General features: G+C 38.4%; 1 protein-coding gene and 1 long non-coding RNA gene across 9 annotated transcripts in view; one reads left to right on the forward strand and one right to left on the reverse strand.

Moving 5' to 3' along the window:
* The window catches only part of LOC121670480 (sodium channel protein type 2 subunit alpha-like), a 69672-nt gene extending 62341 nt beyond the window's left edge, over positions 1-7331 (reverse strand). For all 3 annotated transcript variants that reach the window (XM_042040760.1, XM_042040761.1, XM_042040759.1), the window contains exon 1: positions 7249-7331. The gene's annotated coding sequence lies outside the window, so the exon portion shown is untranslated. The remainder of the gene's footprint in view (positions 1-7248) is intronic.
* The window catches only part of LOC121670482, a 110118-nt gene extending 89885 nt beyond the window's left edge, over positions 1-20233 (forward strand). For 2 of the 6 annotated variants that reach the window (XR_006018147.1, XR_006018148.1), the window contains exons 4-6: positions 165-7264; positions 10657-10784; positions 17630-20233. This is a non-coding gene — a long non-coding RNA (uncharacterized LOC121670482). Of the gene's footprint in view, positions 1-164; positions 7265-10656; positions 10785-11553; positions 13134-17038 lie in introns of those variants that run through there. The other 4 variants (XR_006018150.1, XR_006018149.1, XR_006018151.1 and 1 more) reach the window with 4 other exon arrangements.
* Positions 20234-22063: the final 1830 nt, after the last annotated feature.

Genomic DNA, 22063 nt, shown 5'->3' on the forward strand with positions numbered 1-22063 from the left:
CAGAAAGCAGCGAATAATTATATTGTGGTTGTGCAATATAAAAGAGAATTGCAAGGCATTCACAGAAAACTATCATTAAAAGACCAGGATATAAAGTTCAGCAGTTGGTTTAAAAAAAGTAATTTTCTTTATTTTACATAATACACTACCATTTTCTATTTCAGGCAAAAAGAAAACAGCTGTTTCAGTCCAGACCACCAGAGCCACTGTACTTTGCCAGCACTGCGGAATGACATTCAGCTTCAAAACCTTCTGTCTTTCTTCCTTCCCAGTCATAGAGTAGGAATAAATAATTTAATCAAGTATTCATCAGGAGAGGGGAATATCCTATTAGTGTGTGCCTGCATTCTTTCCCCCTCACATCTTTGCATCTCTTAGATCTCCAGAAGTGTACATCGTTCTTTTTAGCTTAGCCAAAAACACAGCTCTATGAGTTTAAGAAAAAAAGAAATGACTATCTGCAAATTCATGTACTTTCTAAAACTAGAAGTGAATACATACCCATTATAAACATAATGTTACAGCTTTTAGAAAAGAGCCAGAAAATTCACGCTGCAAAAGAAACTAGAGAAACGGCACTAAAATACCACTTTTAGAAAAACAGTTACTAGACACTTCTTCAATTAAATACCCATCTCATCTAAAAGATACCAGCAAGCACATATCACCATGATGCAAAAACCATGAAAAAGGATTTTGTGGCTAGCAGCTGATTTGCTGGTAAAGACATCTACATCTCTTAAATTACTTACAAAGGACTACGCTACTGTCATTCATCCAAAGATGGGAGGACATTGTCCTCAATCTGACTGACCAAGAAGAGATTTTTAACAGAAAAACTTGAAGATCATCCTTATTTATTATTTTCTGAAAGTTGTAATTTTATTCTTTTTCATCATTCATGAAGTAGTATCTTCACTACAAAGAAGGAGAGAACTCTGATTGAATTTAGTGAAAGGATAAAGATATAGCAAGATAAAAAAATAAAATATGCCTCCAGCAACCAGATGGAAGGAGAATGAAGGAAAGAAAGACAAAATAGGTGATCATGGCTATTAGGTGCTCCAGACCAAAGGACTCTTCTTTCATTCAATTTATTTAATCTAATTTAAAAAATAATCCTTATTAGGCCACAGAAACTTCTACAAAATATTATCAAATATCTCTAAAACATCTTGAATCTCTTCTTGTCTATGACAGTCTTTCTCTAACAAAAAGAACTGATAATTGATCAGCTGAAAGACATATAATAACATTTAAGTCCTTAAGATTGTAAAAAAAAAAAAGATCATAACAATTCTCACTAGTTTTACTTCCAAATAAATTCTTTAAAAGTTATGCAAGTCATCACCCCAATTCTGAAGTGCATTTTCCCACCAAAACTGAGGGTCATATTGTTAATAAAGTGAATAACTTGAGAGTAAGTCAAGAGCTCTATTCATAAAAAGACCTGTATAATCTTTTTAACAAGGGAAAAGTAGTAACTCCTTAAAAATACATCAGTTAACCTGCAAACAGAAAAATAAGCTTTCAAGAAATACAATCTGAATCCAAACATAAGTTAATTAATATATTTTTCTTAATAAAAGGGGTATACAATATAGAACAGTAGTCTGCTGTGTCATGGAAATGGCTGGAAATCTCTTGTGTAGGCTAGGGAAGAAATACTGGCTGTGTTGATCAAGGCTATTGTACCTAACGGGATTGCCTGCAGGGAGAGGTCAAGCAAGCTGCTCTCTTATATCCCTAAGACAGACCGAGAGATCAACAGAAGTTCAATACAACTCAGCACCACCACTGTCCTACACAAAAGCTGGAGTCCAAGTCCAAAGGCAGAAGTACTGTAACAGAAAAGAAACTGTATTTTCATTGAGATAGAAGAAAAAAGAATTGCACCATGAAAATTGCTACATCCTAGTCAGTAAGGGGCTCGATTCCTGGATGAGATCCTTCTGACTGCTGAACCTGAGGTCTCTATTTCAATAAAGATCTTTCCAATTTTGATGGATTGGTATGGAAAGCAGTCACCTTCATGTTACCCTTAATATGAGGTGATTCCAAATATGAAGTTCCTTTGTCCCCACTGGTCTTTCTATAGACACTTTCTATAGACACATTGTCTATAGACAATAAGTGCCCTCACTTATTATTTTCCTCAGTAAGGACCACCTCACTGTGCCAGGTTCTTGACCCCTCTCTCTCCTTCCTCCTGCCTTGGTTGGCCTGTATGTAATCAAAGACAACTAATACTACAAGTACTCTGTCCAGAACCGCTTGGATAATGACCCTCGCTTTCCCCCACCAACTATCTAGGTAGAAAAAAACCTTAAAACTTTAAAACACCCTTTGCACCAGATGAATAAATCCAGTAAAACCTATAGCAAATCAGAAGGTTTGGGGTTTTTTTTTACATTTTGCAGAATGCTGCAAAGCCTTTATAAGCAAATTGTAGATAAATCGTTCTAAATGCTTTCTTCTGTCTCTTATTGTACCAATTGATCTGGCTATACATCCTAAAAACACTGAAAGCACTGCATATTTTCAAATAATTTAATTTATTTAACTTATTTTGAGGTTTTCTCTCGAATGTAAACCTTGCTGTAAGAGAAGGGCTCCCAGACAGAATCAGGGTGGAGATACAAAAGCTGAGCCAGCACATAAAAACACACCCCCGATGAACAACCACAATCTCAATGCTGAGCAAATGTGCAGCTCCCAGGCAGCAGGTCCCAGAGAAGCCACTGAGGGATTTAGGGCAAAGAAGCATGGGTCCCTACTAGGTGGCAGACCTTCAAAATAAACATTTCCTCACTGGCTGGCCAGCTGCTCAGAAGGCACATTTCTCATTATTATAAAGAATTTGCATGCTAGCTGAGCAAGCCAGATGGCCAAGAAGTATATTCACATTAATTATTTGGGTACAAGAAACAAAAAGCTCCTTCCTGGCTGCTGTCTGATCAAATATCAAACATTTCCTCTACACATGCAGCACGAGAGCAGAACTGTGTCTCACCTGGGATGGAAATCAGTGCAGTGGGTGGAGGCAGCCGTGTGGGGGTACATCAGAAGGAAAGAGTAGCTATGTTAAGAGAGGCGAGGTGTGATACAGTCAAGAATTACTAAAGAAATTGTGGAAAGAAAAGAAATACAGCAAATGCAGTAGGAAGGGAAAGATGCAACCTTTATGCAATCTATAACAGCCTAACCCCTAGTATATAAGTTTTTTATACACAGTAATAATAGTTGGGCAAAATACTTCCCAGGGATGTTGTAAATATTCTAAGACATATAGCATACTTTCAGGAAACCTGGAGACATAATAATGAACACAGCAGGATTTAATATTTTACAATTAAGGCACAAAAAAACCCTTATCAATGATACTGTAGCAAGGTAAACCAGTATCTATAAAACCATTGTAAAGTTACATGCACTTTAAAATTAGATCAAAGTGAGTGTCAAGATTGTGCTTGCTATTTGGTTATTTTTCCCCTGTAGCATATCATCGCTGATTACCTACTCATTTGCATGGCAGGATAATGTGTTCATAGTTGTCCAGACACAAAGCCGAACAGGGAGTTAAACACAAAGGGGTTGCCTGTTTTGTCCCAAAATTTGGTGGGGTTTTGGAAGCACCCACAGGACAGAAAAAAACTAGAGATGACCTACCAGCTCCTGCTTTGGGTGCAGCATAAATGGCATAATCTCTCTATATGCTGGCAAGTACATGGACACAGCACCAGTCCCGAGGGACCCCAGCATGCACGGGACAGCTGCTAGAGAACACGTGCTACCCTCTGCAGCACTGGGTAACACTGCAAGGGCACAGAGAGACAGTTTAGGTCTCTTGGCCACTCAGGCCCCACCAAGATATGGCAACTTCAAACAAGAATTTTAAGTCCAAACATACAGGATAGCACTGGATAAGGATTCTGCAAATGCATCATCTGAGAAAGATACAGTTTCAAGGTAAAAAAAACCCCAGCCTAGATCTATACATCAGTAGTTTCATCAACACACTAATAACCCAAGAATCAATTAAAACTATAGATACAGAAGGGACTCCCATTTAATATATGTCACAAATATGTCATAAAAGTGCACAAAAGAGGCTTGCTGGAGCATTTTGTTTTTCCTTACTTAACTTGTTGAATTGCAAGCAAGAAAATTTCATGGTGAGATTTTCAAAGAAAGAGCCCAATCCTGACAGAAAACATGACAGAATTTCTATGGAAATAACTGTATTAAACTTACCTGCTCACACATGAAAATATATTGAAATTTCTGTTGGAGGGGGGCTTTGTCTAGTATGCAACAACTGCATACAAGATGATTTAATTTTTCTTTTATACTTCTGCTTTGATACTGAACTTCTAGAATGGATTTCTTTCACAACTTTAAGAAAACTATTTGTGCTGAACTTATTACATCACAAAATGCAACCTGCACTTAGAAATTTGAGAAAGAGTTAGTCTCCTGACAAGAAATCAACTAGTTAACAGTGACAGAAACCTTTACAGGAGGAACAAGACAATTAATGGAAAATCTTCAGACCAGTGTGCTTTGAACACAAATGCTTCAACGAGTGCAATTACTCAACATTAAGGATGACTCAACCCTCTCTAAGGAGCATGACATCTGTGATTATTATTGATAAATACATCCTTGTCCTGGGCTGAATTTACAATTTATTTCAACAGGAAAAGAAAACATTTTTGGAGATTAAATTATACCAGTTCTGTCTCCATGTGTTCTGGATTATATGCGGTTGTGCAGTCCCAAAGGACACGCTGCAGAAGGCATCCAACTTTGTGTCCCTATAAAATAATTAAATGAGGACGCATGTTCTTGAAGAATTAGATCAAGGTATAGTATGTTTCTTTGGACTGGAATAAGATGGAATGTCTTCTACATGCTATCACCACTTATTAGTAGTAAGTAGGTATTAACAATAAATTATATTTGCTTATATGAAGAAAAAGCGTTTTTCAACATTACCTCAAAGCTTCATCCTTGCCTTGAATAAGAGAAACAAGTTTTATGATAAAATATTGAAGGCAAAAGCTGTCAACATCACTATTGTACTGTTCGTAATAAAACCTTAGGCTAACAAAATCTGTTTAAAAGCCCACAAAATTTTTCATGTCTTATACTGTTTATCTGCACTTAGCATTTCTTTTATGTGTGCAATTTTAAAATCAACAACCTGTTTTACCCACTTCCATTTCTCTCTGTTGAATTTCATCTGCAAACACTGAATAATTTTTTAAATATGGAAAGGGCAATGTTTGCTTTTGTGTCTCTTAGGAATAGTACAAAATTATCAATTTCTAAGATTTGCACAAAACTTGTATTTTCATCAAATCTGCACTTGTATAAACTTCAGCTAAATACACCTTTAGAAGACCAGTTAAAAACCACAGTATTTTTAAATATATGTTAGAAAGAAAAAAAACTGCAAGAGTCTACATGAAGCTATCCTCTTGAATCCCTAACACAGAGACATGGCAGGGCTGGAGTGGGGGTGAAGTGGTGGGTGACATCAAAGCCCTTGGACTGGCTAATGGCCATCGTGGCCCTCAGCAAATCTTGCAGCATCTTGAACACATCTCTGACCATCCCGAATCTCTGTGTGTGATACACGCACAGAGCTCTGCCTTCCCACCCCGACACACCCTTTTCCAGCAGGACCAGCCCAGAAGCCATTGTGTTTCTCACAGTGAGATAAGAGCCAGCATACAGGATGGATTCCTCCTGTTTACCTATAACAGCTGTGTTTGGCAAAAAAATGACAGCAACACAGCAACTGATTAGATTCTAATAAAAGTAAATTTTCAGTCCACTTAAAAGCTGAAAAATGTTTAGACACACACAACTGACGTGAAAAGGGCAGTGTCAGAACTGCCTTTCATTCCATAAGAAAATTCACACCTTAACGGTGCTGTGGTGCTATGCATCAAATCATAAACGTGTCATACAGTAATACTAATTTGGGGGGGATTTGGTGGGTGGTTTTGTTTTGGTTTGGGTTTTTTTTTTTTTAGTAGTTGTTGGTTTTTTTTGTTTTGGTTGGTTTTTGTTGTTGTTGTTGATAACTCATACGCACATATTTGCTCAAGCTCAACAAGTCTAACTGGGAAAAATAACATTAAATCTAACCTTTTACAACTTATTTTTGCTCTTTGCATCCCACTCAGACTAGAAGTCTTTTTATTATATTCCAGAAACTATGAGATATTTTGGTGAACAAAGACATTAGCTACACTGGAGTCCTCAAGTTAAACAGCATAATCTGATTTTACAAAAGGAGGGTAAAATGGGTACTGAAATTTATTTTTGTGACTAAAACCTTTCTTTTCATAAATCACCACACACTTTTGTGTAAGGATTGCTCCCGTCATTTGTTTTCCTACCAAGACTTTTTTTTGGGGGGGGAGCTGAAGCAGTGCCACTTATGGGAAGCACACTTTATAAACGACTTCTCTTTGTATAAAAGTCATAGCAAACCAATTTGGTTGAACAAAATAACTTTGCTGCACCTGAACTCTAAGCTGGAATGCCAGAAGTTTAGAGATAAGGTAACAGGTGCATAAGAAGGATTAATGCATTGGTGTCAATTCTTTACAAGAATACCCAGCAGATAAGACTGCCCGAGAGGAGATTCTGCTGTTCTTCCTGGCTTTTCCTGTTGCTCTCTCCTCTGTGCTTCTTCCATCTTTCCACAGATGTGGTCACCACTGCTTAGCAACCAAGGGGACACGATGACACAGAGGAAAATCCTCCATCTAGAGCTCATCCTGCTCCACCTACAGAGCAGCAAACTACCTCTCACAGCAAATTAGGAAGAATATTATTTCCTTGCTACCGCAGAGGTACCAAGTGAGACCTCTTATGTAGCTTCATGTGAGACGAATTTTCTTTCCTTGGTAGGTGCACAGGAGGGAACTTAAGCTGGAGGAGAACCTGAGACTTGTCGGTAAAACAGCTCCCCAAATGCCCAAATGCTAATGCCGGGGAAATAAATACATAAATAAATATAAGGAAAGAAAAAAAAAAAAAAAACAGGAAAAAAAAGAACGTTCCGATACCGCGGGGATGGGAAAAGAAAAGCAAAGACAAGAGACTCAACCGAATTCCCTACCTACTTTTACTCAAGTGCTCCAGCCATCCTCCAGGGAGAGTCCAGGCAGCTTAGACCGAAGTCCGGCTAAGACCCCGCAAACCCGCCGGCGGAAAAGCCCCACTCACCTCTCCCATGCCACAGGTAGGTGCTGTCTGGGCGCCGCCGGGTCCGCACCCAGCGCCGCCCGCTCCGCTCCGCTCCGCGCCGCCGCCCCGGGGAGCCCCGCCCGGCCCCGCCCAGAGCGGCCGCGCCCGCCGCCGCCGCAGCGCCCCCTCGCGGAGCCGGCTGGGGCGTCCGGCCGCGAGCGCGGAGCGCAGGGAGCGCAGGGAGAGCAGGAGCGCAGGGAGCGCAGGAGCGCAGGGAGCGCAGGGAGAGCAGGAGCGCAGGGAGCGCAGGGAGAGCGGGAGCGCAGGGAGCGCGGGAGCGCAGGGAGCGCAGGGAGCGCAGGGAGCGCAGGAGCGCAGGGAGAGCAGGGAGAGCAGGGAGCGCGGGAGCGCAGGGAGCGCAGGAAGCGCAGGGAGCGCGCCGCCGGGAGGCTGCTGCCGCCCAGACAGAAACGAGAGGGTTGGACAGCGCGTTTCCTCCGGGCAGCCATCCCGCCGCCGCCAGCCCCCGACCTCCAGTCCCACGGGGAGCCAGAGCGGGGTCCCACCGCCGCTGGGGGCTGCGCCGTGGGGTGGCGGTGACGCGCCGCCGCCCGGGACAGGCGGAGGCGGCAGCCCCGAGGCGCGTCGGCAGCGGGGAGCGGGGGCGGGGGTAGGGCCGGGACGATGGAGAGCGAGGGGCGGCCGCTGCCCCCGTTCCAGCCCGCAGCGCCTCCCGCCCGCTCCCTCTCCTGGCGCCCCTTCCCGTGGCGCGGTAGGTCGGTTCCAGTAAGCGCAAAGACACAGCTCTTTCTGCTATTCATTCAAGTCCAATACTAAACGGGTTTCCGAGAGGAAGTCATGCTGGCCTTGGCTGTAATTCAAGGTAGTAACGTTATATGTTTGCCTTACGAGCTTTTAAAAGCATTTATGTGTGCTTTTTCTACTGATGACTAACTCCAATACCTTCCGAATCATCTCAGAAATCTGCAATGCAAAACAAGCTAGTTTGCCGCTCAGTGAGAGGTGTTTTATGTGATACATTACTCAATGAAGAGGAGACACACACATGTTCTTGTTTAGAGAATAAATATGTCCCCCATGCTTCTCAGTGTGGACAACAGACAATAATTCTGTGCAGATTTCAGGGGGAAATTGGCACCTGAAGAGCACTAAGCATTAGAGCCGTAGAGCATCATTTTTAAAATGTATATCTAAACCCCTCACAGATCTCTAGCTGCAACTAAATCCACAGCTAAACCTAACATAAAATGCTTAGTCCCTAAGTTAAAATGCCAGCCTACCACTGCTTCCCAGAACTTCTAATTACCAGTGCTTCCTATTCCTGAAGGCCTCCTGCCTGGGCACCTTGTCTGCATCAATTCCCTTGTTCCAATGTTCATAAAGCTTTGGTGCATCTTGAGGGCTGTATAAATAGGTCACAGCTGTAGGTTTTGTCCATGGTCATAGCATTAAAAGTCACTGGAAACACCTTGAATTCCCTGCTGCTACAAGACAGTTTTGACAATACAGTATGAAAATTCCGTAAATACCATATCTGTCAAAACAGAATGCCAATTCTGTAATACTAATTGTTTTTTCGATCTCTAGAAATAAATCTTAACCTCCTTTAGAACAATAAATTATCAAAACTCAAAGGCATATTTGAAAATGTTCTTAAGTGATCCGGTTTCTGTGTTCATGTTTTCTTGCCCAAAATCTTGCTTATCTTTGTGCAGCACTAGCATATCATGACAAGGGAGGAGGAGATGCTCAGAAGGCATTTTCCTCTTCATTTCTATTATTTTGGCACAGGCAGCAGGTCACAAGTTCTATAGCGCACTTAAGCCATTTCTCCTGATTTGGTAGCAGCACCCAGCCACATGGAACCTGCTTGAAACAGTAACCATATTACTCCTGACTGGCTCCAAGAAACTAGCTCCTTGAGTACATCCATTTAAATTAAAACAGAAAAGGCACTCGCTCCCTGCAGTATTGTTATTGTAACACTATTTGATAACATATATCCTAAGAAGCTGTAATTTAGCACAAGAGACACCCGATTTCAGTGACTACAAACAAAATCCTTTAGATTTCCGTATGCACTTAAAATTGAATGTTAAACTGAAAGAGATCACATGCAGAGGCAAAATTCTATTTTTTCCTCATCTCTCAAAACTCAACCCACATAAAGAGAGTTCCCCCCTTTTTTCAATGTTCTTTTAAGTTATTTCCAATTTTTTTTCTTTCCTTAAAATTTCCACATTTTAGTGATGATACACAATTGCTTTCCGAATGCCTTGTCCATGTGGAAATCTGTAATATTTCAGTACATGTTACTGGAAAAGTAATACTTGCCTTAGGGACTGACAGCCCTGTGATATTCCAGAGAATGAATATTATGTAGTCAGCAAATAATGACAGTGCTTTTAAAAGTAATGTGCACTATAAAACCAATAGATTTTCTTACAACACAGAATGCTAAATTAATATTAAATATGTAATTTGTTATATTAAATTGAAATAGGTCATTCAAAAGCATCCCTACACAGCAGTCCTGTTTTTAATCTGTTTATATAAAGACATCTACTGCAATTAATTACTTGGCTACAATTACTCAGTGCTAGAGTTGCACAGACAATGAGTACAGACTACAGCTACTCTACTTATTTGGCCTCTGGTTTCACAAAGTTTTAGTGATGCCTAAAACTATAACAAAACCAACAAAAACAATAATACCACAATTATTACTAGGACCATAACTCTAACTGCTAATTAATAAGTGAAAATTGATGGGGTTTATCAGGTGGTACAACCTGTTTCCAAGGGAGAAGAGTGAATTGCAATATTTAATATGATAGCACCACTCAGTGTTCAAAGTGGATATGGCTTTGTAATCAATACATTTCTTAGCAGCTGCATTGCCACCTGAATAAAAACAGTGATAGTACTATTTATAATCTCATTAATCCTATATATGAGAGAAGTAAAGCATGGATACAAACATGTGCTGAATATAAAGATATTGGAAGAAGAATGTTTAATACCTATCTTGATATAAATGACTCAAATGGGAGTACTAACAGAATGGAAATCACTCCAGTTTGTTAGCATAGTTTGTAGCATCTTTCCTCTAAATGCTAAACCACAATTTTTGACCTGTTTAGTCCTTTAGTTCCTTATCTACTTCGCTACTTACAATAGATCATCCTGAAGAACAGAACAGACTTACCCTCTGCCCACGCTTCCCACTGAAGAACATTATACCATATAATCTGCTAACTTTTTATTCATGAGCATGATCAGCAAGGAGACGGTCAATAATTGGTTTCAGAAAGTCTTGGCTTGGAATTCAGCCATGTTAAAGTCACAATGTTTATATTAATGTCATGGTCTCCTCACAAGGATTGGATATCTGGGAAATTAAAATAATCCTATTTTCTTCTCCAGCAATCCTTTCTTCTGTCAGTAATGAAATATTGCTGTGTCAGGAGCTGCTTCACTGATGTTTCTGCAGTGCGCCAAGATCAGCAACTTCCTCAGCAGTCCAAAACAAATTTTCATTGGAATTTTTAAACGTGAGTTTATTTTAATCTTCCCTTCCTCTTAATTAGTAGTTGTAAAATTTTCTTTAAAAATTGTACCATCAGACTACACTACCTGTCCAGTCAGGTGTTTCTTTCTGGCATGACATTGTCTATCTTCTCCTGACTTTCCTTTACTATATATCCTGTATTTTAAGATAAGCCATTTGGATGGCACTCTACAGGAGAGTTGTTATGTATGTGATGACAGTGGTCTAAGAATTAGAAGTTAAATTCAATGCAAGATATTTCTTGATTAAATGTGTCAATATTATCATAGACAATATATGTCCCGAAATACATAGTATGTAAATAAATAGCCATAAAGCCAAAAGTACAGTGTTCTGAAGTGCTGTTTCACCAAACTCTTTACTAATTGTACAAAGTTATGTGTTGCTGGCTCCATGATTCCTCTTGCCTTCCACAGTATATCTACCACTGGCTTGAACTACAGAAATAGTGGACTATTATCAGTGACACATTAAGATCTTCTAAAATCTGCTAACGAATTAGAAGATGGCTATGAAATTATCTAACTTTATAAAAAAAAAAAATTGAAAAAGTAAGCAGCAGTCAAAATTTCCAATTACAGATTTTCCTGTAGTACACCCATTCCAAAGCAATGTAGAAGCAGTACCTGAAAGGTCTCACTGGGCTGCAGTGTCAGTGGACTCAGAGGATGCACAGAAAACACTGTTTCAAGACAATGGTTTGAATTAAGGGAATTAATGTCCCGCTTTCACTCTTTCACCTCTTTCAACAGCTCACCAACAGTGGTCTCCAACTTCCTGCTCAAGACTTGCATATTGATTTATTTATCTTATTTTACTGGAATTGCCATTTAGAAATACATCCTGTTTACAGGAGGCTGAATTGAACTTCTTGACTTGTTGACTGTAATAAGTTTTAAAGAAAATTAGTATTTTTAAAACACCTTTTGTATTGCTTGTTTTTGGTTACAATATGAGTGACTAAGCCAGCACTGTAGAGAGATCAAACTAAGAATTTATTGTAAAACATCACTGGATAGCTTGGCACTTGCAACATTTGATTATTGATTTTACTTTTGAAACACATTCTTTTGCCATTTCACAAAAAAACAAGATGAGGCAAAGTGGATAGAAAAATGTATTTTGCAGAAAAATGTGTTTTGTTTAAACCTTGGGTAAGCAATTCATCTGCACACAAATATCTAAACCACTGCTTAATTTTGACTATTAATAGAAATATTAATACAATATTTCAGTATTATAACTGATTCTTTTGTCCTGCACTAGAGCATCAAAACTCACCTGGATGTGACATGGATTTTGCACGTATATTTCCAGTCACATTATCCTGATGTGTCCAGAAGGAAAATCCTCTGCATTGCTGTGTATGTCTGTCACATCTATTATACCTGAGAGGGTGGAATATAACAGACCAGAAAATTGTGGATAGATGAAAAATATTACTAGCATTCTACTTGCCATTTTATAAGCACTTTTAGAGGCGAAAGAACACGAAGAAATATATATTTAATATTAAACAAGTTTTTACTATGAAATGAAGAAAATATTTCTACTCATAAAATGGGTTTGTAGAAATCTCCATTTCACAGCAACATCAATGTAAGCATTTTCCAACGTGAAAACACACATAGTAATGCAGATGAAGTTGGATCTACTATATGAAATACATATCTGTATTCTGACTTAAAGCCTAAGTGTGTGTTAATAAATTAATATTGAAAATTAATGTGGGCAAAGATTAGGTGCTTTTCAAAATTTATTAATTTAAATCAAGTCTTACCCCAGCCATTCACATTTACTGTCTTTTTTCTCCATATGTTGACTAATTTTTCTCTCGATCAGTTTTAATTGCACAATTTATACTTGAAATTGAAAGAGAAATTTAATTGTTATTGAAGTCAAAGGCAAAACTACCATAAAGAGAAAGATTTTCATAGGACCCTACTATGAAGAAACAAGATGCTTATTCAAAGAAAGTCACTACTTTTATTAAACATTTAATTAAACATTTAATTAAACTAGACAAGAAAAAAAATTAAACATTTTGTTACTTGTCTACCTGCTGTAGTTATTGCGCCCACTGTGTTGTTTTGTAAAATACACGAAGTTTACTAAGCCCACTAAGAAGTCTTGGAAACATCACCAGGACTTTGTGCTCAGTCTCCATAAGAGGGCACCCTCACCTAACAGCAAAACTGTATTTTAAGAATGAGCGGTCCAAAAGCTTTAGGCGGGAAGAAAACCCTCTGGAGAGCATAGTGAGAGAAAAAGTTACTAAATGCCCCATCCTGGCAGTGTTCAAGGCCAGGTTGGATAGGGCTCTGACCTGGTCTAGTGGGAGGTGTCCCTGCCCACGGCAGGGGGGTTGGAACTATATGGTCTTTAAGGTCCCTTTCAACACAAACCATTCTACAATTCTATGACTCTGTGATTCTATGAGAAGTATTTATCAGCATTTTCTATACATAACACTGAAGGTAAGACAACATGTACTATTTCCTTGTAGCAAACCAGTAAACACATTGCCAAGTGGATCACAGAATGGGTAAGGCTGGAAGGGACCGCTGGAGAGCATCAGGTCCTGAGGTCCACCTGCCTGCTCAAGCAGAGTGCCCTAGAGCACGTTACTGGGATTGTGTCCAGGTGGCTCCTGAGTATCTCCAGCAAGGGAGACTCCACAACATCTCTGGGCAATCTGTTCCAGTGCAGTCACCCTCACAATAAAGTTCTTCCTCACATTCAAGTGGAATTTCCTGTGCATCAGTTCCTGCCCACTGCCTCTCGCCTTATTGATGGGCAGTGCCAAGCAGGGCTTGGATCCATCCTCCTGACACCCTCCCTTCAGACACTTTCAGACATTGATGAGGTCCCTCTCAGTCTTGTCCAGGCTGAACAAGCCCAGCTCCCCCAGCCCTTCCTTGTGAGTGAGGTGCCCCAGACCCCTGCTCACCTTTGTAGCCCTTTGCTGGACCCACTCCAGAACCTCCATATACCTCTGGTCCTGAGGAGCCCAGAACTGGACACAGCACTCCATGCCCCACCAGGGCTGAGGAGACCTGCTGGCAATGCTCTTCCTAATGGATCCCAGGACAACATTGACCTCTTGGCCACAAGGACACTGCTGGCTCACAGACAGCTTGTTGTCCACCAGGACCTCCAGGTCCTTCTCGGCAGAGCTGCTTCCCAGCAGGTCAGCCCCCAGCCTGTGCTGATGTGTGTGCTTATTCCTCCCAAGGTGCAGGGCCTGAATTTGCTTTTGTTGAATTTCAAAAGGTTACCCTCTTTTTTTTTATTTTACTAACCTGTAGTTACAGAGAGCTACATAGATACCCCGTCCACTCTGTTTCTTTCCTTAAAATGAAGTCTGATCTGTAGCCATTGCCTGGTCTCTTTACCTGTATACTCAGAATCTGATCTTATTTACAGATGTAGTTGCACTGAGGAGTACATTATTACTCCTCATTTATGTACTGTACTAACTTGAGAAGAGACTTCTGCCATTCCTATGAAATACCAAGGGAACCCTCTCTGAATCACTCCCTGATTCACTTCTGTTGAATAGCAGTAATTCAAAGAAAAACACTATGATTTAAGAAGAAGAAAATGAAAAAATTGACAGTCATTTCCATGCCTTAAGTCACAGGCATAATTAACAGGAGAGAAAACTTTAAACATTCTATGTGAATAGAATAGTAAATGTATTGAAAAATTTTTTACATGAGAATGAAGCTCGATGACTTGATCTTGAACTGTTAATTTTTAATCATAACTTTTAGTGTCAGAGATTGTTTTGTATTGTTTTCAGAAGATGCGGGTTGTCTCTGATGAATTTTAGGAATAGAATTACCAATTTCTAATGGGAAATTATTTTCATTCAAGCTAATATTCTATTAAGGATTATTATTTCCAATAGCTGCCACTTGCTGTCAGAACATGTGTCAAATGAAAGGACATTCATGTCCTGATGTGTTAAACTGGGTAACAGCTTCTTTAGATGCTTGTTTTACCTTTTCTCACTTTTTTTTTTAGCAGAGTACTGTTAATTACTTTATTTATTTATCTTTATTTAGCCTGATTTCTTTTCTACATTACATTCTCACTAGATCAAGGTGCACAGAGTTACTTTAAATGGCCCAAATCAAATAAACATGAAAATCAGAACAATTTAAAACTATATTTGGTAGAGAAAACTGGTATTTATTTACTAATAATATTTACTATACTAATATATATAATTCTGAGACCATCGCCTTTTCTAGACTTGATAGGTTCCCCTCTTTTCTGCAGGAATAGAAATAAAACTAGCTAGGTCTCTCAGCACCAAAAATAAGTAAGTTTTAGGGAACTTTGAGTATTTAAAATAGGAAAATATGTCTATGATGAATAAGACCTGCAGCAATTGACACCTGAGACTCAAAAATTTGTAAGAGATGACACACTGCATTTGGTTTCCTTCTGTGTATTTTTTTTCCATCATTATCCTTGTTACACCTTTGTTAAAAAATATGACAAGTAACACCTGGTAGGCAACCACATATATAATACAGTATTTACATTAAAAGGACAAAAATACTAGTAGTCTAAGAAACTTAAAACTATTATTACTATAGATATGAAACAAATTATTTGTTACTCAGTGTGGGATTTTTTCCTTTTCTTCAAGAAGAATGTGCAAAACACCTAGGTTACCCATGAGGCCAAAAAACAGCAATTGATAATGTACTTCATTTATTTCCTGTATTTTTATGAAGTACATTTACTTCATGTATTTCCACAGAGCTCTTAATTGTCTTGGAAGGCACTGGGCTGATTCTCCTGAAGATAGAAAACTCTGATTTACAGCAAAGCAAGCTTTCCTTATCTCCAGGATAAGGAGGCACCTTGGGCAGACATATAGTTCTGTCTCAATACTTACTCATTCAAACCAGAGATCAATGAATAAATGATGATGCTCAGTGTGCCCACTGGAAGCTGACCTGCACTGCAAAAGCAGTGGCACTACATCTCAGTGCAGAAGCAGATTGCAGCCATTATCCCATCTATCTTTATTGTTACCTTGAATGCTTCTACATGTGTGCTACAGCTGACAGGAGTACAACAGGGCCATAAAGGGAATGTCAGTAATCATAAAAAGCTGGATTTGACCTACTTACCCAGTGATGAGTACCATCTTATTTTCAAGCAGCAAAGGTGGATTACACACCTTATCGATATAAACATGACAGATAACAGGAATTTGACAGGTGAGCTGAAAGGACTGCTACACTATAAAATTTGAATTTGGAGGAAGGTGAGAGAATGAAGTCAGGGAAGAGGCAGCCCCTCTCTTGGCTTATGACTTTCTTCTCTCCAGCACTGAACATTCAAAATTCTCACTTAGTTCCACTGAATTTGGGCAGTAGGACAGGAAGTCATATGGCAGGGGATTGGCTAAAGGGTGCCTGTGAAGTTTTACTAATAGCATCTATCAAATGTGAACTTCATCTTCCTTTAAGTGCCTGTCAGGTATACCATATTCCATATTGACATCGCTCTTTATTCTTATCACACCACTAGATAACTCACATTGATGGCGCAACCATTCTGGTTCTAACAAGGTTAAAGTACAACTGAGATATTTTTGTTTGCTTCTTGCACTTACTATTCCAGCCCATCCAGTATTATCAGGCCGGAGTATTAACCTTCATATAACAGACCTAAACTTTCATCTGTACAGCATTTCTGGAAAGCCTGACAAGAACACTCATTTACTAATAACCTGGTCTCACACTTTCAGAGAGAAGCATACAAATGGATGGAAAGCAGACTCACATGAGACAAAGAGGCTACCCACATTAAAGGAAACAGGAGCAACCAAGTCTGTTTTATAAATGGATTACACTTCTAAAGGCTTGAGGATGGGAGAGTTGTGAGCTGTTTTGTGAGTTTTCCACTAGTAACTGCAAGATTAAAGTCTTGGGGAAACTTAATGAGACACTATTTCTTAGCAGTGCCTCTCCAGCAGGGATTTTCTTTCTAGCAAGGGCTTTCTAGTCCAGCTTTTGTTTCAGAGGCTGAAACCAAATAGAAAAATAAATGGAGCATTTGTGTTATGAGGACAGTTAGATCCTCAAAGGGGATTGCTGCGTTGCTGGAGACCCTGAGCATCCAGATTAATATCAAAGGATTATGATTGCTGAAATACAGTTAGCTGAAAACAGATCTTTTTTCCATTTTTTTCTTTCTTTTCTTGAGCAGAAAGATGCATTCAACCATTCTGAACAACATGGCACTTCGATCTGTTTTGTGGACTTCTGTCACACACAAATCAGAGAGTTCCCTTACTGGTACTAGAAGATAAATTCCTCCATTCAGTGAAATTGCATTATTTTCACAGATAAAATTATAGACATTTATAAGAACATTAAACAGTATCATTTACTCATCATGCTTTCAACACAGTATGAGTAGTTGATTGCATCATGAAAGAAAGGACAAGTTGTAGTACTTAGGCAGAAGGCAAACTGTGGAGCAAGTTTGAGGGGACAAACTGGAAGGAAGACTGGAAGGAAAATTAAAGAATAATACACTTTTTTTTCATAGGAAACAGAAGAGATGAGAAAAAAAAATTCATGTAATTGGGAACTTTTTTGAGAACACACTTCAAAATTACTTCAAAACTGGTCAGACTTTTCAAATTTCATACTGCTGGGAAAGTTTTCACTCTGAATCAAAGAGAAAACCCAGAAACTGTGAAGCTTCCCATGGGTATAAAATTTATTCTGTCTCATTTAATTTCATTTAATTTCATCCCATCTTTGTAACTCCTTCTGCTGATTTAATTCCTAGCACTGATGAAAATCTCCTAGCAGAGCTTCTGATGCCAGGAAAAAACCAAAAAAATCCACTACTGAAGTCTTCGTTCGGCTGTGATCCCTAATTTTCAGAACACTGCATCGACAACTACAACCACATCATGAGCACGAGTGCTTAGACATGTGTTGTTAAAAGGCTACCTAGAAATGAAGAACAGATGAAAACAAGGCTAAGGATGCAAGAATCTTCACTGACATCATGGCAGCAGGAATCCCTCAAGGAGAAGTCCTCATTCAGACTTTCATGCTGGACATCTTCTTGAGTTTTTACAGTAATTTTAAGTAGTGGTACATGCAGAATCTACTGAGCAGAAAGAATGCAAATTTACCCATGAATTTACCAAATTAAACCTGGAACAAAGGAAAAGCACACAATCTCCACAGAAAATTGTACTACTCTCAGTGGCTTTGATAAACACAATATAATCATCTTTTTTGTTACAATGGTCTCAGAAGATAGGATTAAGCAGTTTCAGATGAGTCATATTATTTAGAATCACATTTTGATTATGTGATTTATCCTCCCAGCAATTCAGACTGCATAACATCCACTGTCTGTTTAACCAAAATGGACTATCTGATGATGGATACTTTTATACTGAGTTAAATTGACTGTGCAGCTGTTTAAACACTGAAGGCACTCAAGCGACTGCTTAAGCTATTATTGCTAGAGGTACTGCATTCTGAATCAAGCTCTAGCTAGGAAAGAAATACCTTTCATATGATTTTCATGAAAAAATACTCTGAGACAGAGTTACTGGGTGAGTACCACTAAAAATACGGTTTGTAAAAAGATTACTTAAAATTATACCATTTAGGTCTGTTATGAATAACATTTCCCCAGGGTTTACAGGTCTCTGTCGTGAATTTTTCATAATGCCTATATAAGAAACTTAAGGAACATGATCTACTTGGAAAGAAAAAAAGTATATTAAATAATAACAACAAACCTACTATATTTAATCCTATATTTAATAAATTACCTTCTTCTAAATCAGTAATGATCAAGGTGCTTTGACAACTTGGTTGTGTTATTTGCAGGAAGCGGAACTATTTTGAAACAAAACCAGTCTTCACTGAAAAGCATTCATAAATCTCATTAAAAAAGATCAAAATTGAAAACTGTTTAATTTCCTAATTAAAAACAGCCTGTGTATTAAATTTAGTAATAGTAGTAAGAGCATGTGTCCCTAAAAAAACCTCAGAATAAATGGTGATTTTATTACCTTCATGTTCCTCACAGGAACATAATGATACAGAATTCATTCCCCTACAGTTTGATGTCAATGATGATCCTCCATTAATCACTCAATTTTACAAGTGTTTTTGCATATGTGTAAACTGCACAATGCTGTTTATGTGGGAAAATTATAGTTTAAATAATAACAAACCCACATTTTATAAAAGATATATTCTCTTGATTTGTTTTACTGTCATGAAATGGCTGACTACAAGGAAAATATATGCACAGTTTTCCAAGTTGCCTTCCTATTTTAGAAAATGTAACTGTTATTCTTTATGATTATTGCAATAACAAATAACTTTGCTTTTAATCTGAAGGGGTTATCTAGGGCTTAGATAAAGGAAATCAATGTCTGAAGCAGATTTGTAAATGTTTAGTATTTGAAAAACAAACACCTCTTTTTTTCTTTTTTTTTTTTTTTTTTCTTTTTTTTTTTTTTGGTTAAATAGTTTGGAGTATAAATAAAAACCTCGGACACAGGATCTACATAGAAACTAGTCCTCCTGCCTGAAAAATACATATCTTCATTTCTTATTTTTTGAAGACATGAATTCACTAAAATACAGTACAATTATAAGTAATAAATATTTAAGACAATATTGACAATTTCAAGGTTGAAAATGATAAATTTCAAAATTTTTCATATTATCTATTTTTCTAATTTGAAATTATCAAATTTTTTCTTACTGTTGACATGGTCTAACAGATGTGATGTGAACTATGCAAAGTATTTCGTATTCACCATGTACTTGGTCATGTACTGTAACTTCAAATGGACACAATGGCACCTAAGCAAGATTGAAATGTTAACATTTGTAAAAAAAATTGAATCAATTTATGAAACTTACAAAAATATTGTGCTATGTCTGGGTTTCAGCTGGGATAGACTTAATTTTTTCATAGTAGCTGTTTCAATCCTGTGCTTCCAATTGAATATGAAAACAATTTTGTCAACACACTGATGTTTTGGTTGTTGCTAAGTGGTGCTTACCCATAGCCAAGGACTTTTCGGTTTCCCATGCTCCATCAGTGAGAAGCTGCACAAGGAGCTGGGGGGAGCATGGCCAGGACAGCTGACCCGGACCGGCCAAAGGGATATTCCATAGCGTGGGAGGTGACACTCAGTGCAGAAACTGGGGGGAGTTGGCCAGGAGGGGCCGATCACTGCTCAGGGATGGGCTGGGCATCGATCAGCAGGTGGTGAGCAAGTGTGTCTTGTTTCTCTTGGGTTTTACTCCTCTCTCTCTCTCATTTTCATAATAATTATTATTATTGTTGTTATTATTATTATAATTAATGTTGTTATAATTTTTCCCATTATTAAACTGTTCTTGTCTAACCCATGAGTTTTGCTTTTTTTTCCCAATTCTCTTCCCCACCGGGGGGGTAGACATGGAGGGAAGCGAGTAGGCATCTGCATGGTACTTACTTTCCAGCAGGGTTTAAACCACAACATGCCATTTCTTTCTTCCCTTACAATCTTTGTCAAAATAATAATGTGTAATAGTCTTTAATATACAGAATTGGCAGGTTGCTAGTCAGTCCCAATTCAGTCTCAAGACTTTTACAATAAATGAGTCAATAAAAAGTCCATCACAGGCTTTGGCTTGAATTAACATTTCAAGTTATCATATAGTATTTTGGAATATGGTGGTACATTGACACAATAATAGTTGTGAGAATGACAGATATCACAGACAACACTAATTCAGTTCTTCTTGCATTCTATAAAATGTTAAGAATGGCATTGTTTTGGGGATGTCAAACCTTTCAGCCTTACAATTTGCTTTCCCATGAAGAGCCAAAGCAGACCAAAAAACTAATTTAAAATGAGATAAGACAGTGAATCAGAAGTCTTAACAGCTTTTCAGAAACACAAAAAATAGCTGCAATTTGGTACATAACATTAATGGTGCACTATTAACTCCCAGCCGCAGAGCAGACAGATGGCAGCATATGACCATACACTTGTGAACTGGAGTAGAATTTCAACACTGACCTTCTGAACCAGGGGCTCCCAAAAATTCTACACAAGATTGACAGGCTGTCTCACCAAAGCTTCATGGTCTACTTACAGGGTAAAAAAAATTAACAAAATAAAAGTGTTCACTGTCTTTACTGGTACCTTTTGAGGAAAAAAATACACGTAACCAGAAAAGAGATTGCAAGAATGAATGCTAAACTGACATAAACCAAAACTGCCGTTTATAATACTCCAACAACTAAGCACACAAATATATTTGTTGCTACATTTTTTTAGTAGAATCTCTCTCTGCATATGGTCTTATGAAAAACAGTTACAAATATAGACTAACATATGGTTTTAGTTTGATTCCGTACATTTAAAGAGTTATTTTAAAGGGCTACATTAAAGGCTTATTTTAAGACTTTTGAGAGTTGCAAAACACGCAGAGCTTTCCATTAACTTCAGCACATCACACATCCAAAACAGAAATTATATTTCTGCTGGCAACTTTCCAAACAAGAAGGACGTGTTAAGCATGTTTAGGAACATCACACAAGAGTGTCGATCTCCAGTAGAATTGTGGCAAGAATTTGTCAAAAAACTATTGATAACTGCTATGTGAGCAGAAACAATAATTAATGGACAAAAAAAACCACCTTTCATTCCAACAGCAGAACCCACATGGTTTAGAAATTACTTGACTACACGAGCTTCACATGTAAAACAGATGAAGAGTAAAAAATTAAAATGTCAAAATTTAGGTCACAGCCCCCATACACCAAAGAAATATATCACTTGACAAAACACATCACCACTTAACTGAAAGATTGCTCCCTTCTGACCTGCCTAAGAAGTTCATGCTGATATAACTAGACAGGAAGGATCTCTGCAGCAAGGGTTATCCAGAAGAAGCTGTAAGTACAGGAAAAGTAAGGAGGGGAAAGGAATTCTCAGCTTTGCATTTCCTAAGTGTTGGATGCACAGCTTCTTGCCAGCAAGTCAACAGAAAAGATCACTGGTGTCACCAGAATATGAAAGTATGAAAGGTTTTCAAAGACACCAAGAACAAAGTCTCCACAAAGAAGAAGGTCCACAAGTCAATCACCATATGTAAAGAATAGGCTATGGAAATGCGGTACTAGCACCACTGTTTTAACGCTATTTCTTAAGGATATCAAGAAAATTATTCTAAAGTTTTT

Source organism: Corvus kubaryi, unplaced genomic scaffold (genome assembly GCF_017639235.1).
Source record: "Corvus kubaryi isolate FWS band 111438036 unplaced genomic scaffold, C.kubaryi_AGA036_p1.0 37396, whole genome shotgun sequence".
Classification (NCBI taxonomy): Eukaryota; Metazoa; Chordata; class Aves; order Passeriformes; family Corvidae; genus Corvus; species Corvus kubaryi.